This window comes from Lissotriton vulgaris, chromosome 2_1 (assembly GCF_964263255.1).
Source record: "Lissotriton vulgaris chromosome 2_1, aLisVul1.2, whole genome shotgun sequence".
Lineage (NCBI taxonomy): Eukaryota > Metazoa > Chordata > Amphibia > Caudata > Salamandridae > Lissotriton > Lissotriton vulgaris.
In genome coordinates, this window is record NC_141687.1 from 2,021,708,174 (window position 1) to 2,021,721,650 (window position 13,477).

A 13,477-nucleotide genomic window follows, 5' to 3' on the forward strand; every position below is an offset into this window, starting at 1 on the left:
GGGTGGGGGGGTAATTTTAATTATATTCAATAATTTTTTTTAAAACTTACCTTAGCCGCTCGATTTGGTCCTGCGCGTCTGCTCCTTGCAGCCACAGAAGCAAGTAGGCAGCCTCCCTCTCCTCCCCATAGCCAATCACAACGCAGCAATGGCAGCATTGTGATTGGCTATGATGCCGTCTCTACAGGCGTCAATGGGTAGGCCGTTTTCTCCATGCAGGCTGCATGCAGCTAACAAGGAGAAAACAGGAGAGTGCTCATGACTAGTTTGGTCGGCACTGGGGCTGACCAAACAATCAGCGCCCACAACATTGGGCTAGCCACTCCTCCCTGACCCGCCCACCCCCAACCAAACCCTTCTTCTGCTTTCTTCAATGCAAGAAGCAAGTGGGGCGCCCCTGCACCTTGAAAACAAAACTAAATGCACAGTAACATATCACCAGGACCAGAAGGGTTAATGGCAACACAATCCCATGGATATTTAAGAGGGCAGCCATCCAATATAGGCAGTCGCAAAGTTTGTAAAGTTTTATCCACCGAAACACACCTTTTGTAGTTTCTTATACACCGCTAAACCTCAATAACCAGCCCTGGCCACCAGAACAAATCTCTCACCAAGTTCTTTGTCCTAACAATGTGGCTCTCACCAGGTCTGCTACCCAGAATCCCTTGCAAACCTCAAAAAACCAAATGTTCCTCACATTTCTTTGATGGAAAGTTTTGGAATCTGTGGGGAGTCACAAACTTCTAACCAACCAGCATTTTCCCAAACCTGCTGATAAAAATGGCACCAAACTTGTGTGGGTAGGCCTAGTGTCCGTGACAGGAAATGGTCCAAAAAGCAAAGTGGACACATCAAATTTTTCTAGTGAAACCCGACCCTTTTTTGCAATGTGCCTAGCTGTGGAATATGGGACCTAGCTCAGCCAGCACCTAGGGAGCCTAGCAAACCTGTACATTTTTTAAAACTAGACACCCAGGGGAATCCAGGATGATGTGACTTGTGTGACTTTCACCAGGTCCATGCATACCACCCGCCAAGCGCCATCCACGCACACCGTCATTTAAGCACCATCAATGCACACTGTCAGACAAGCACCATCTATGCATACAACCAGCCAAGCGCCATTCATTCATGCTGCCAGCCAAACACCATCCAAGCACATCGTCAGCCGAGCAACAGTCCACACACACCGCCAGACATGTGCCATCCATGCATACAGCTAACCAAGTGACAGTACACGCACACTGCCACCTAAGAGCTAGTCCACACACACTGCCAGCTAAGTACAAGTCCTCACACACCACCAGAAGAATGAAGGTTCACACATAGGCAGCCAAACTCCAGTAAACACAGACTATTAGCCGAACTCCAGTTCACTTACATACTCAGAAACTTTCGCTAGTGCCTAGTGGTTTTCTGCCCCCCTTGGGAGTATGTGTACCTAATTCTGCCCTAAGGGGGGGGCAGAAGCAGCAAACATGTTCACAAAAAAAGGGGGAGCAACCCTTGGCTAAGGGGCCACTCCCTGACACGCCCATAAACATATCTCTGGTGTCTAGTGGGCTTTCAGATCTGTGGCTATTGCCCCCATTTGCCCCCTGGGTGGGCAGAAAGACTGTGCCAATTCTTGGGTGGGGTGGGGCATTATAACCCCCATTTAGGGCAGCCCCCATCCCAACATTTTCACACAAAGCAATCCCTGGTGCCTAGTGGGCTTTCAGATCGGGGTGATAACCCCCACCTGCCTGGGGTGGGGGGGGGGGGGTAGAAAGACTATCCCTTTTGTGTTGGGGTGGGGGCATTAGCATGCCCATTGTGGGTAGCCCCTGCACCTCTTTTATTAAAAAAAATCCCTGGAGGCTAGTGGGCTTTCTGCTCTACAAGAGTGGCAGATCAGGGGCTATTGCCCCCATCTGCACCCCTGGGGGGGGGGGAGGGCAGAAAGACTGTGCTGATTTTTTGGAGGGTGGGGGACTATAATGCCTGTTTAGGCAGCCCCCAACCCTATGTTTTCATAATAAAAGAATCCTTGGTCTCTAGTAGGGTTTCTGCCCCATCCCAGCCGGGGGCGGGGGGGAGTGGCGGGGGAAGATCGGGGTGATAACTTCCATCTGCCTCCCAGGGGGCCGAAACACTGTCCCTTTTGTGCTGGGGTGGGGGTATTGGCATTCCCATTGTGGGCAACCCCCACCCTCTTTCATGCCTGGTTGGTAGTGGGCTTTCTGCCGACCGGGGGGACAGGACGGGTCTATTGCCCTATCTGCACCCATGGGGCTGAAAGACTGCCAATTTTTGAGGGGTGAGGGCATTAAAATGCCCATTTAGGGCAGCCCCAACCCTTAAGTAAAATACATTTTTTTAAAAAAAAATCCCTGGTGCCTAGTGGGCTTTCTGCCATCCCAGGAGGGGGGGGGGGGGGGGCAGAAAGACTGTGGCAAATTCTTGGGAGGGATGGGGGCATTATAGTGCCCATTTAGGGCAGCCCTCACCCATAAGTATAAAAAAAGATTCTCCCTTTTCTGTTGCGGATGGGGGCATTAATATTCTCATTGTGGCCAGCCCTCTTTTTCTTTTATAACTTAAAATAAAAGAAATCCCTGGTGCCTAATGGTCTTTCTGTCCGCCCCCCCCCCCCCAGGTGGCAGATTGGGGGCTATTGCCCCCATTTGCACCCGAGAGGGGGCAGAAAGACTGTTTGTTGTTAATTTTTGGGAGGGTTCGGATCATCCCATCGCTGTAGGAGAGGTACCTGATGGTTATACTGAGGCTGGCTATTTTGATTAAGAAACTCAGGTGGGTTGTCTAGGGATCGAAGAAGTCACTTTGGACATCAAAAGGTGTTAGACTGTTTCCCAAGCCTGTTTTCTGATAAACTATGAACTGCTAAGGGTTTCCAGCATCAAATTAGATTTAAAGTTAACGCCCAAGCCATCATTCATGGGGTGCGTCCCTTTCCCTGAGGGCGAAAGACAAACTTAAGTCAGTTCTTAGATCCATGTGTGATGAAGGTGTCATTGCACCATGGGACTCCTCGGAGTGGGTTTCCCCCATTGTCGTAGGTTGGAAAAAGTCTGGGGAGGTCAGGTTATGTGCTGATTTGCGTTCTTTGAACAAAAATATCTTGACTGATTGTCACCCTCTCCACAAAATTCTAGAACTGCTTGCTAGTTTGGGGGGTGCTAATTTTTTTCTATCATCGACTTACGTTCAGCATACCATCACATACCCCTAATGGTGGATTCTCAGGAATTCACCACGTTTGTCACTCCTTTTGGAGCTTTAAAATATCTCAGATTGCATTTTGGTCTGGCATCCGCGGCCAATGTCTTCCAAAAATTGATGGACAGTCTTTTTGGAGACATCCCATGGGTCCAGGTCTATCAGGACTTCATTTTGTTGTTTGCAGCCGACTGGGAAACACATTTGAAGAATGTGACTAAGGTTTAGGTAAGTTGGACAAGGCAGGTATGACCATTAGGATCTATAAGTGCAAGTTTGGTACTCAGCAATTGGACTGTTGGGCACACTGTACCCTCAGAGGGCATCAAACCTAAATTATCCTTGATTAAAGCGATTAAAGATGCTGCATGTCCTAAGGATAACGATGCCCTTTGATCTTTTTTGGGATTAGCAGAGTACTACGCACGGTTTGTAAAGGGTTATGCTCAGACTATTGAGCACTTGCGTTCCCTGCTGCGGAAAGGTTCAAAGTTTGGTTGGTCTGATTACATTTTTCAGACCTTTGACCAAGTCAAGAAATTACTTTTGAAGCACCTACTTTGCATACTCTCCAGGATAACTGCAAATGCTTCCTCGTGGTGGATGCAAGTCTCCCTGGATTAGGTGCAATTCTAGGACAATGAGTTGCCTGTAAGTAATAGCCTTTGTCTCCAGGAGGCTTAGACAGTCCGAAACACATTATAGCACAATCAAGCGCGAGGCTCTGGCTTGTGTGTGGGCGATTGACACATTTTGGTGCTATATTTGGGGTCGAGAGTTTGAAGTTTTTACTGACCACAAACCCCTAATGCACATACTGAATGGAACTGGTTTAGGAAAGGTGTCAGCTAGACTATTTTTTGAGGTTGTTGTCTAAACTACAAGAGTTTCACTTTTTTATTAAGCACATATCTGAAGGGAAAATTTTCAGGGTGGACTGCTTATCTGATGAGTGTGATGCAGGTGATGTTTAGGGCCACAAATGCGTAGTGGCAGCCATGGATGTGGTCAAAGAGTGTGCTGCTGTAACAGAGCAATTTTGTTTGGCAGCTTATGACAAGGACCCCAATCTCAGGCAGGTCAAAGAGTTCATTGTAAAGGGGTGGCAGGAGAGTAGAAAGTGAGCTGGTGAAATAAACGCTTTTTCGATGGTAGCTCGTGAGTTGTCCCTGGTCAATGAAATGGTTATGAGTCATGATTTCTTTGTCCCTCCAGGAAGTCTCAGAGGAGACATTATCAAGACAGCGCATCACAGCCACTTAGGTATTTCTAAGACATCTCAACTTATTACGTTGTACTATTGGTGGCCTTCTTTAAAAGCCCAGGTTAAGTTTTGGGTTGACTCTTGCGCTGAATGTCTCGTGTCTGACAAAAGGTGGAAGTTAATGGATAATCCCCTCCACCCTGTTCCCTTTCCGGACAAACCTTGGATCAAGGTTGGGTTGGATTTTTCAGGTCCATATGATATTTTACCTGATAACATCATGTTTTTATTTTGCTGATCGATTATCATTCAAAATGGATACGCCATATGGTTTGTGATGCGCCTAGAACTGACAATGCGATCATGTTCTTGAAGAGGGTTTTTGCTACTGAGGGTTCACCCTCCATTATTGTGACAGACAACGGCACACACATTGGGCCTCACAAGATGTGGAAGGTAACAACGTAAGACACTTCAAAGTTGCCTTGTATTCCCTATCTTCTAATGGGCTGTTTGAGAGGGCAAACAGATTATTGAAGGAAGAGATACAGGCAGCTCTGTCGTCATGCCAGGATGTTCAAGAATTTGTTGATGCCAAGGTAGGGTAGTATAACATTTCACCTCATTGCACTACAGGGGAGCCACCTTTTACTCTCTTAAGATGAAGGAAAGATCTAGGCCCTAAATGGTTGCAGAACAAACATTGTGTTGAGAGTGCATGTAGTAAAAGTAAAGGTCTTACGTCTCAGGTGATGCAGAAACAGCAGGCCATGAAGTTGATTCTGGATGATGGCAAAATGGATTTGGGAATAAATGATTGGGTCCTTTTCAAAGATTCTAAAAACATTTCTAAAGGTTTGTCAACATTTCCCTCTCCAGTTCAAGTGACAAATGTAAGCAAAGGATCAGCACTCCTTGGGAATGAGGGCTGGGAATGAGGGCTGGGTATGAAGGCATCCCGCGGTCCACAGTGGGGCATGGGTGCTTTGTGCCACGCACTGTGGAGAAGTGCGGCTCACTGGTTAGAGCAGGCAGACCCTGAAGCAGAGGTCAGACCCGGGACCAGGGTTCAATTCCCGACGCAGCAGGGTCTTGAGCTCAAATGTCCACGGACTCGATAATTCTCGCTTCGGTGCCAGAACTAATCATGGGTTCACACTCTGCAACTCTGGGCATTAAGCTTGCTTAATCTCCACAACAGCCCCCCGCGGCGGGATGCCTGGCTTTCACCTTGGGGATGCCCTGTAGGGGCTATCTCACAGGGAAAAGCCAGGACGGGTTCCCAAGGCAAGCGCTTAGAGACCCCTGGGTGATAAGCGCTATATAAATCCAATATACAATACAATACAATACACTGTAGGGTAGTTCCTATATTCCCAATAGGCTCTGCACATTGGAATAATATAAACAGCAGTGTAGACGTAGGACTGAGGTCGACTAGGTCTCTACTGAGTATATTAGACTTAATTAGTTTTGCCAGCTAGCTCAGAGGTCACTAGAAACTTTCTCGAATGTTCAGGAAAGAGTTAACTCTCTGGATTTAGACAAGAAGGGATTATCTTCTGACAACCATACAAACATGACAACTTTGCTCCCTCAGAAAAGAGTGTATCTCTAAAGTCGTGTGAAAACAATAGACAGCTATTTCACTCAGTCAATCGTGCATACTTAGTTTCACCAGAGTGCAGAGAAATAGAGAGACAGGCGTTTTCAATAAAAGGTGTTATTTATTGAGCAGTCTTTTTTCTCATGCAAGAGAAATTAATTGCCACAATTGCAATACTTATCATGAAGTAAAGTGCGTACAGTAAAAGTAGTATTATGAAATAATACTGTAAAAGCATTGATATGGTTTCTTAGCCATATGGTACTTTAAAATGGATAAAATATATACATACATAAAAACATTGACTAACGTACTCAACTGGTGCTTCTAATTACGCCTACCCCGGTGTACCTGACCTAAGCCTAATACTTGGGAAGGAGTAAGTAAGTAGCAGTTTAAGTTAAGTTGGTCATGATTGTTTTGCCAGGAATCTGCATCAAGAATTCTCTTAAGGGTTTAGTCAGCTCCGTACCTTAGTAATAGAATGTGGGAGGTCTGGTATCTCTTGCTTCAGGACTCGATCCCCCAGCAACCGGCAAGGGTGGCTGGAAACACCGGAGCTGGATTTTCTCGGCTGGAGAAAAAGACAGCGTCTTTCTCAGTGCGTCAAAACGGGAGGGGCGGCTTCCGTGGGCTCTCGCATCAGCTGGGCTCTCGGGCAAGTAGATAGCCGCTCTGCTCCAAACCACTGTGTGTTTGCTTAAGGCAACAGTTGGTATATTTATAGCTGAAAGGTGCCGAGTTTGACGTAAGGTTGGACATAAGACGTCACTAAGAACTAACAGTTCTTTCTGGACTCCAGGAGTTCTTGTTCAAATCAAAACAAAAGCAGGGGGGGGGGGATTTCCCGGGCTGCTGGAGGCTTGATTTGTTTAAAGAACGCGTTGTACTTTCTAGGAGTCGATGGGAGTAGCCGTGCTGTGCTTTGGACTGCATGGGCTATTACTGAATATGGATATGATTCTTATGCCTTTATAAGGATATTATTAATTATAACCACATAAGGGCATGAATCGGGAATATCTAATTAGGGTCCTAGATAGAAATACAACAGCACTGATTGTATCATTTAACTACTGTTCCACGACCAACCATCGAACGAGGTGTGGGAAGACTGTGGACGTTAAGTCAGTTGGCAGGGACCTTCGCACACATTGGGAGCCCTTGGTCGTGGGTGTCATTAACTACGAATAAAAACTGAAAAATACCAAACTGTTCTGGAGCCGGCATTCTTTCCTTTCAAGCCAACCTCACCCTGCACAAACTATTGATGATCCACATGGAGTACCTTACCACTTGTTTTTTATTGATATGTTTTGCTAGTAATATGTGTGAAGGGCTCTACCTTCCAGGAGAGGCTAACCCTTCTTGACAATTTCCAGTCTGGTTTCACTCAAAACTGCAGCACCGAAACAGCCCTGCTGCAAGTGATTGACGATGTGCTGCATGTTCTAGATTTGTCTTCTGATTATTCTAGACCTTTCTTCAGCCTTTGACACTGTTAATCACAACACTCTCCTTAACACTCTTCAACAGAGAATGGTCTTGAAAGGCACAGTGCTTAAACGGTTTGCCTCATTCCTCTCGGACAGATCCCAAGTGATCAAAATAGCGAACAGTCTTTTGTCTTTATTGGCGGTAGGTCAAGGCGTCCCTCAAGGTTCTATCCTTGCACCCACTTTGTTCAGTCTTTATTTGGAACCATCGGGAAATCTCGTAAGTAAATCTGGGATCCTTTACCATCTCTATTCGGATGACACTCAATTCTACCTTAAGGTGTCTTCCGCACACAATATCTCAATCCTCAACTCTACTCTCAACTCTATTCAAAACTGGATGTTAGCTTATCAACTCATTCTGAATACTTCCAAAACTGAATTCCTCCTCCTCTCTACCTCACTCTCCTCTCTTCTCCTGTTCAATCTTGGATGGATCAGCTGAATTTACTCAACAATAAACCTATCATTGTTGACAGCGCAAAATTCCTTGGTGTCATACTTGACAAAAGGCTCAATCTACTCTCCCACATCAATTCCATTGCAAAGAATGCAAGATACCAACTGCGCCTTCTCTGGGGGATTTGACGTCTCTTTCCGGAGCAAGACCTAAAAACCTTGGGACAATCTCTGGTTCTCTCTAGATTGGATTTTTGTAATTCTCTTCTTGCTGGCCTCCCCAAATTTAACCTTTCCCCTCTTAAATCCGTTCTCTATTCAGCGGCTGGTTTTGTCGTAGGGGCCAAAAGAAGTGACCACCTCACAACCATTATGTCTTCTCTTCGGTGGCTTCCCATCGAGGCAAGATCAATCTACAAGACTGCGTGTATCACACACAAAGTCTTGCACACTTCCTCCCCTCAATACCGGGCAAATAAACTTAAAATCTCTGGAGGCTCTAGACCTTCTCGTAATACGGAAAATCTACTGCTTGAGCCCCCCCACCTTCAAATAGGAAACATCAATAGCCCAATCCTTCTCAGGCAATGCGGTTAGAACCTGAAACTCACTTCCTCCACTACTCCGTACCACTACCTCTTTCCAGACCTTCACAACTGACCTCAAATCTCTTCTCCTTCAAAGACACTTCCAGAACTAATACATCCCTTTTCATGTCCCTCAAGGAAGTTCCTTCAATATCTATGCCTGTACGATCTTCATCCTAATGTGCTTTTTGTGTGACTGCCATCTATTGTTTTATTCTACCTTTTCTTCTTTCTCGTTCGTTTCTGTAACATGTAAACAGTGTTAGAAGTGGGATGGATCGGAAGGGCACGGTGTGCCCCTACTTTTAAAAAGTATGTTAGTCTGTTCCCCTACTTCTCTGTTTTATAAAAGCGTACCAGGACTGCAGGAATAGCCCTACTTTAAAATTACAACTTTATTTTTCAGCCTGTGTGGAGCACCGTGCACATCGAGGAAGGCCTCTGCAGTGTGCCCGACCTCCTCCCCTTCCCCTCTGTGTCTAGGGGTCTGCAAAGTGACACTGAAAGGGCCATCAGTCTTAGCATAGCATGAAAACAGCTACCTCTGCTGACTCTGCCATGAGCCCGTGATTCACACCTGATTAAGTGAGGACGCTGCTTGCCTGCCCCCACTGTAACCAATACAATGGTCACATCAGGATACTTCGGTGTCCCCGTCCTTGACCTCCCCTGCCCTTTATTTCCAGCCAGCCAGAACTGAAAAACTGGGGGATGGCATCTGCTGTAGAAGAGGCCCTCAGCTGACCCAGCCCAACCAGCCTCGCCTGGAAATTGTTTTCTATGCCTGCCCAGAGGTCCTCGGCCCCTCCTTTACAGCTCTGCTCTTTTCTCTGTACCGAGGTCTGCAAGAGAGCCTGGACTGCCTCTGAACTCCACAAACATCAAGTAAGTTGGAAAATAAAATACCTGGTGCATTTTTATTTTTAAATAACCGGAAAATGTGAATGTCTTAACTGCTGTTTTTTTTATGTTATTTTTTTTAACGTGTACCATTGCTTTGTCTGTGTTTAGGGATGTGGTCTTTAAAACAAGCATTTGCAATGCAATAGGTCTCGCATTACTAAAAGTTTGATGTAATAATGCAACACCAAAAGCTCAAACTTTCAGTAATGGGAGGCCTATTGCATTGCAAATACTTGCTTTTTTAGGCAGGAGAAGACTAGGTGATTTGCCCAGAATCAAAGGATGCCTCCTTCTAGACCCGAACCTGCTTATTTTAAATAAGAAGACTCGGAAAGCGTGATGGTCTATTTTTCAAGACCAACGAGCCGCGTATGAAAATCGTAAACGTGGAATATGTCTTGTCTGTTCTTGGATTGTCTTGCATTTTCCTCGTCTGGAATACCGTAAAACAAGGGGAACATTTAGCATAAGGAAGTTCTGCTCTGCCGCTGGTACAGCGAGACATTCTGTGAAAGAATGCCAACGCTAAGCTTTTGTTTGTGCATTATTCTCTTGTCCTGAGCATCCCTTTTTCTATCTAGAACACAGAGGTTAAACGTTAACAGAAATGGCGTAACACTGCTGCTGGCTTTATTGACTTTCATTAGAATTCTCGCAAATTATTCACATGCTTTAATGATGTCAGTGAAAGCAATCCAGCTGTCTTCAGTCCTATTACATTCTAAGAGGCCGTCATTATAATGCTGAAAGGTATGTGCCAGTTACTGCTATCACTGAAATATAAACTCAGAAAGCATGACAGTAAAATATGACCTCTTTTAAACTTGGCCTGTCATCCAAGACAGAGGAGTATGAAATCGCAAGCAGAAAATTCTGCCAGTCAGTCACGTGTTTCTCTCAGCGCCCGAGTAATGATGGAGCTGTTTCAGTTGATGAAAGTCTTATACGTATTCAAATATGACCACATAAAAAGCAGATAGAGTTAGAAAGCCGGTAGCGAGAGCCCAAAAGATATATTATCACTTTATTAGTAGTCCAGTAAGGAGAGATTAGTAGTTTCTCGGATTCACTTTAAAGTGAAGGATCAATAAAAAACTGCAACAGGTTTTTTTTTCTGAGTGTTATGCCAATGGAACTGTAAAATGTATAAACTATTGAACTGTGTCGGTTTTGCACAATACCCTTTCTCACCACGGCTGGTGATGCTTGAGAGTAGTGTACTGTAATGCTAGACATGAACTAGAGCGTACAAAGTGAGTAAGCATGCCTTTTTTTAGGAGGATTTGCAGTCTTGGTGTTGCAACTCCCAAGATAATTTTGAGAAAAAACTATAGGGTCAAATACTGCATTTTATTTTCAACACCCCATTTTTACACAAATTCTCTCAAAAACCATTACTGTGCCAAGCCAACATAGCCTGATGCTCCCCAGGAGTTGACAACATTTATTTTTCAAGATTCACAACATGTTCCTCCCATAAGTAAATATTTACCTCCACTTTGCCATGGCCTGTGTTTTGTCATGCTTGCACATATATTATTTCACTCGGGCTCACAACCCCCATTATTCATTCTCATTCACTTCCCTTTTACTCAAAATTGCTCACTTGCACTCACTCTTAAACATTTGGTATCACATTCTCACTTTTTCCTACTCGGATTACCTCATTCTAACTTACAGTTTCACTTACTCTAAATGACTCATTCTCACTCCCTTTCATCCACTTACACAATTTCACTCATGCTCAGTTACATTCAGGCACTCAATCATTCACACCCACATTTACTTACATTCATTCTTCTTTGCAGGACACTTGAATACATATGTGCTGTACTATGTTTGAGCAGCAAGCTGGCTGACATGAATATTCTTCTGAGCCCTGCTTAACACGTGTACAGGAGGAGTCCTACATTCATGTCCTCAATGTATTGAGAGAAAAACTACTCATTGATTTCTGAACAATGAGAGTGAAAGTGTTAAGGTTACATGTTGTTCCTGCTTATATTTTGCATGCTTTACATAATCCTGCATTCCCTATGAGTGTTAGCTTATTCCAGAATGTTGTTACTTTTTTTCAGGCAGTGCACAATTTGAAATGAGTCACATCCAGGTGTTTATAAGGGGCCAGCATTAGGTTATAGCTGAAGACATTGCAAGTTTCACTCAGTGGGGCAGTAGGGTGTTCGGTGGGGATAGGATGTGGCACTATGGCCAGGGCTACCGAATTTGGAACTGGGGAACCGGGTTCAGCCTTCATGCCTAGTCCGTCAGACCACTCCTGAGGGAGCACATTTCCATGATAGACCTTAAAAGGCCCTACTAGACCTTAGAAGCCCTGGTCTCTTAGCACCAGCAGGTGAACCCTACCGGTGGCCAGTGTTGGTTAACCTTGAAGCCCTGTCCACCACAATCCATTCTGAAGTTCACCTCCAGTCTTGCGGGCCGTCCTACAAAGCAAGCACACCTTAGAGCAGCAGTGAATTTGTCACTGAGGTCACAGGACCCTTGAATCCAGTCCACCTCTCCCATTGGTGCCTCCATTGGCCTTGTTCCTGTAGTACTAATGCAACTCACCAAGCATTGGCAATGCAGGATTTGCATGCATACCAGACCATGGGGCATGCTTTCAAGGGCCTTGCGTCATGCTTGCACCTTGCAACGTGGTACATGCACAATACAAAGCTCTCCAAATCATATTTTAAAAGCCACGTAAAGCCACTTTACATGTCTTTGAACGGCTTCATAGATATGGAGTAGTGCAACGTAGCACAAAACACCGCATTGCCTTACTGTGTGCAAGGGAGGTGTGTGGAAGGTTACATGGTTTTGTAACTGGGGACTGATTTTACAGCAATGCTGCACAATTGGCCCCTAGTAACAAAATTAGCAGAACTGTGCAGCAAAATGACTCACTCTTACAAACGCATAAATCACTGTAGAGTTCCTTATAAACTCAGTAGTTTTCCTGCAACAATAAAAGTCTCCCACACAACTCCCATGGTTTTTGACGCATTCACAGATTTACACGGACTTGTAAGCCTGGGAATGCATCAAAATATTGCGCCTTCCCAGGGGAGGCATAACTAGGAGAAATATCTATATTCCTTGTTTTTTCCTCTTTCAAAGTGTGCTTTATTCTGCAGCACACATTATCCCCTCTTCTCTTTAATCTCTATCTTCGACCCCTTCTTTTCTCTCTGAGGCAGTGGGACGTCACCGTCTTCAACTACGCGAACGACCTGCAACTCATCTTTTCTCTCAACTACCCTTCTGCTATTCCCAACTTTCAGGCAGCTATGTCCCACATTCTCCAGTGGATGGGCCAAAACCAGCTAAAATTGAACCCCGGTAAAACGGAGCTCCTCCTTCCCGGTAAGAGCGCCACCTTCTGGGGGCCGCACTTCTGGCCGGCAGAACTTGGCCCCTCTCCCACCCCGTGGCCTCGGTGAAGAGTATCGGGGTCACTATTGACTCCGGTCTATCCCTTGGGCCCCAGGTGGGGACGGTGGTCTCCTCCTGCATTTACCAGCTGCGCAGGATCAGGAAAGTGGCTTACCTCCTGACACCTGACGCCCTCCTGCAAGTCATTATGGCCCTCGTCCTCTCCCGCTTAGATTTTTCGAACGCTATCTATCACGGTCTGCCTAAAACATCTTTGGCTAGACTGCAAGCTGTTCAAAATCAAGCGGCGAGACTGGCCCTTGGGATCTCAAAGTGGCAATCTGCCAGGCCCCTCCTTTCCAAACTGCACTGGCTCCCTGTCACTTCGAGGGCGGCCTTTAAGATCGGCTGCCTCACCTTCAAGTCGCTAGCTGGGCCCTGTCCCGCCTTCCTGAAATCCCTCATCAGGCCCTACTGCCCATCTCGTAACCTGAGATCTTCCCATCTCCACTTCCTTATCATCCCCTCTTTTAAACTTTGCAGATCCGGAGGCCGGAGATTTGCATACCTGGCCCCCAAACTTTGGAACTCCTTTCCTCTTTCTCTCAAAACCTCCAGTTCTCTTATTCTTTTTCGTAAATCTTTAAAAACCTGGCTCTTCCCCCAATCTATCTAAGTC